We start from the raw sequence: 4,218 nt of genomic DNA, 5'->3' as shown, positions 1-4,218 counted from the left end.
AGAAAGCACTTACACTATGGCCAATTTTTATTGTCATGTACTGGGTCCATTGATTCCATCGCACGGCCGGCCACGTCCCCTGCCATGATTATGTACTAATAAAAAGGTAAAAATGCCTCAATTTCGCTTTTTGTAGGCGAGTCAGCCAACCGATTGAGGATGATTGCGGATTACGCCGGGGGAGTAGCGTACGTGGGGGGCTGGGATGGTTGGATGGGCCACGATTTTTTGGCTTCGTACTGCAGCCGGAATAGGTTGGTTGGTTGGTCGTATTGTTGTTCTGCCTGCACGGTGGCCAAATAAGCTAATTTCGGATGTGAACTGAAAGTCTCCTTAAACTGTTGCCGCTGCCGCAATCCTAGTTTCCCAGTTGACTTCCTATCATTGATTTCAAACAGTGTTTGCATTACTCTTTTGCTGGCTAAATATGCTACATCTAGAATATATCTGGCTCATCACCTGGCCATCGGACCAAAAACCGAGATTCGCATCGATTGAGTCGCCAGCAGCAAGCGCTGGGGAAGATTTATGCCGTCTACGCTATGTTCGCTACCCGTTTCTCCAACCATTAGACGAGTGTTGTCTGCATTGAAAATACGCAAAAAAGGAAGAAAATGATGAATTTCCATACCATACTATACCTACACCTACAACTATTCCTACACCTCTACCTATACTATACGTGCCCGTTTCAAATGCCTGGTGCCCTGGTGCTCCGGCACACCCTTGCCGATCCCGATCCGGCTGCCTTCCGTTCTGACCATCCAGCCATCCGATGGCTCTGACAGCACTAGCAACAGCAGCAGTTCAAAGGTGCACTCTCCCGACATCGTCGAGCATCGTCATGGCCCAGCGCTGCCAAATCCCCGCCAGCACGACGAGCGGCTCGTGTCACTGATTTCGCCGACGACGACGACGACGAAGCCTTCCATGGAGCTGGGTGGCAATGGGCGACATGGGCGGAGTGGCTGGAGAGGCAGGATGGGGTCGACGAAGAGTGATGCTGCTGGGTCGCGGAGCAGCAGTGCAATACCATTGTGTTGTGGATGGATACGTTGCGTCTCTGCCTCTCTGAAGGGGCAGACGTGCCACCCACCCCATCACAGCACAGCAGAGCCCACCCCCACACACAGACGCCACACCACACCGCAATACACCAGCACACCCACCCACACACACACACACCCATTCCGCACACCTATTCAATGCATGTGCGCTAACACACGACGTATACGTATACGTGCGCTTCTGTGTATACAACAAGCCCTTGTTTCGCCCACTGGAATCGGGGGTTGAAAAGCACCGCATCGCATCGCAGTGGCCTTTCTCTTGCCCTGCAAAAAGTTTTCATTTTGAACGAGAATCAGTTGTGGGTTCATTCGATTCGGGACGTTCGAGGCGGAAGTACGAGTTTATGCCAACGCGCTTGGCCTACAAAAGTATTTATTACGCTTCGAGTTCGCGTGAGCCGTTCCGAGTTTTTTTCCTGTTACTTTACAAAAATGTTGTGTTCATTTGGTAACAAATTTTTTTTTTGTTGTGAATCGCACCAAATCGTTTAAAAGGTGTATATTCTTTCCTACGCATAGGAAAACTGCCTTGTGCTTCTATGTAAGTTATTTAAACAAATAATATTAGGAACATTCGCACTGCCAGCTGTTCGCAACGGAGGGAAGTCAACGGAAGTCAACAAGTTTTCCAGTTCCTTCGCCATCCGAACATTGCAATCGCCGGTAAGAAAAGCCTTCTTTGGATGTTAGAAAAGTAATAGAAAATGTTCCGAGAGTTATTTTGAAATCGAAAGTAAATGCATCACATTGGGTAAATGGTAACAGGTGTCTGCAACATAGGTCACACCTTCGAATGTTTTATCAGAAGTGCTTTTCAAGTCGCGGGCTATTAGGAGGGTCTAAAGGGTGTAACAGGTGGGAAAAGCTGTTTCGGCCTTATTAACATCACATTCTGGCTTAAAACATTTGCGTAAAGATTTGCAGTTTGACAAGTTAGCAAGATGCAACAAAATCAAGTATCAAGTTTAAGTGTTTCTTTTCAAAAATATTGTTTTAATCACTCTTTTATTCGTCTAAAACCAAAGAGCTAGAGTTTCCAGCAAACTTAATTTATTTTGTTACTACCAAATCAAGTATCGAGGGTAACCCTCGTATGTAATGGGCTCTTTCTTGCTATGGGAGCATAATTACAGCGCGCTCGGTCGCCATTCAGTCAGTCAGTTAGTTAGTTAGTTAGTCAGCCATCTAGCGAACCACCCGTCCAACCAACTAGCATCGACTATCGACCAACGACCAACCAACCAACCAACCCAACCAAGCAGTCAGTCAGACAGACAAACAAACGGCCATCCGGCCATCGAACTATATCTTTGTCCACGGTCATGGTCTATTGCCTTGGCAGTGCTCTTGGACCACATTTGAGTTGCAGGCGGGGACAATCGCTTGGGCTCGAACTCGAATACAGAACGTTATTGTGTGCGATCAGGGGGATAGGCTGAACTTCAATGCGATTTCTACCCTCCAATAACTCTGTCTACTGTCGTCTGCTGGCTACAATTCGCCACTGCGATGAGGCAGTTCGGGGTCCAGTGGGTAGGGAATAACCTATTTGGGTGTACATCATATGAAGGCAATCCCCTTTCCGTTGGCTACGTCGGCAATCTATGGCTCAACTGGGTATTGGATCACCGCATCTGGTTAGTTTTTCACGCACAACTTGGATACTAAATATTCTACAGAAGCTAAGTAGATAGATGGCCCAAGGATCGCAGAGGCCCCTCACTTCGATTCGGCCAAAGTTCGAAGAGATAAGGTTTTTCTGGCCGAAGGCGGGTGGAGTCATCAACAGAACAGAACAGAACAGAAGGGGATTCATTTTAGGACATTTTCGACTGTCAACGCAAAAGCTAACTTGGCTGTCGAAACAAAGGCGAGTGATAAATTCTCAAACAGATGACGTCGACAGTAGACAGTAGAGGTAGCACCGGAAATGTGCGTGTTACAATACCACACTCAACACACTCAACACACTCCACACACTCAACAGACTGAACAAATATACACTGTTCCTGCGACTGTGACAGTACACGATACATTTGTCGACTTCCGCTTCATTGGGTGGTGTGCGTAAGTGTTTGCCACAACAAAGAGGTTTCACAACATCCGCACTCACATCCGTTGGCACCACACCACTACCCTTGCCGTTGCTGCACGATGAAAGGCAACAAAAACAAAAAATTATAAAATGAAATTAGGTACAATAAACTTTATGTAGTTTCATTCTTGTTCCGCATGTTTCATGTGCAACTTTGAGTACCTGTGCGTCGAATGATGCATTGTATTCCTGTCTTCCCGTCTTCCCATCTTCCTGCCACTTTCTTCATTCATCAGAGTTACTTGAGCTGCAGAAAGTGCTCGCCCCACACAAATCTCCATGAAATATCTTAATTTTCGCCTGTACTCGTACGTGCATCGACACAAATGGCATTTTATGTCAAAATCCGATTTGCATATGCTAATGCGAAAACCGATCAGTACTTACTAAACGTATTTCGATTCAAGAACACATTTACTCAACCTAAAACCAAATCAAGGAGAGCATATTTGTTGATCAGAGCCCAAGGTAGGACGGACCAACTTGTTGCTTTGAAGAGTCGCTAGTGGGCTTTAACCAACTTCGATGGGTCGGTTGTCTCGGTTTTAATATAATTAGGCACTGAAAATTCTATTATGCTGTTATTGTATCAACAAACAAAAATACTCGTGCGGCTTGCCAAGTGCAACATCGCCGTTCTAGCTGACTTTGTGTCCAATAATTCGATTTAGTCACTTTTTACCGAGAGGACACCCCGATCAATAGAGACCAGGGCCAGGCCAGCCTTTAATGGCACTTTGAGTGCATTAGATCCAAAGTGGCTGGTTGCAAACTTTATTATTGTAGCTGAGTACCAATACCAATACCTATACCAATACCGATACCAATGCCCACACACACAGCTACCCCATCAAATTGAATATATGCAGATACGGGGATACGGATACGGATACGTACGTGTGGGGGGTTTTACATTCATATTCACGAATCAGCGAGCTACATTTGAGCGAACCATTACAAGCTGTATTTTTTGTTGTTCTTCTCATTCGCTCGCTTGAAAGGCCATCAAAACTAAACACCCTATTCGCGGCATAAACATAACAGACGACACAA

The sequence above is a fragment of the Drosophila sechellia genome, chromosome X (assembly GCF_004382195.2).
Source record: "Drosophila sechellia strain sech25 chromosome X, ASM438219v1, whole genome shotgun sequence".
NCBI classification, from domain to species: domain Eukaryota; kingdom Metazoa; phylum Arthropoda; class Insecta; order Diptera; family Drosophilidae; genus Drosophila; species Drosophila sechellia.
This window is presented reverse-complemented; position numbering follows the sequence as displayed.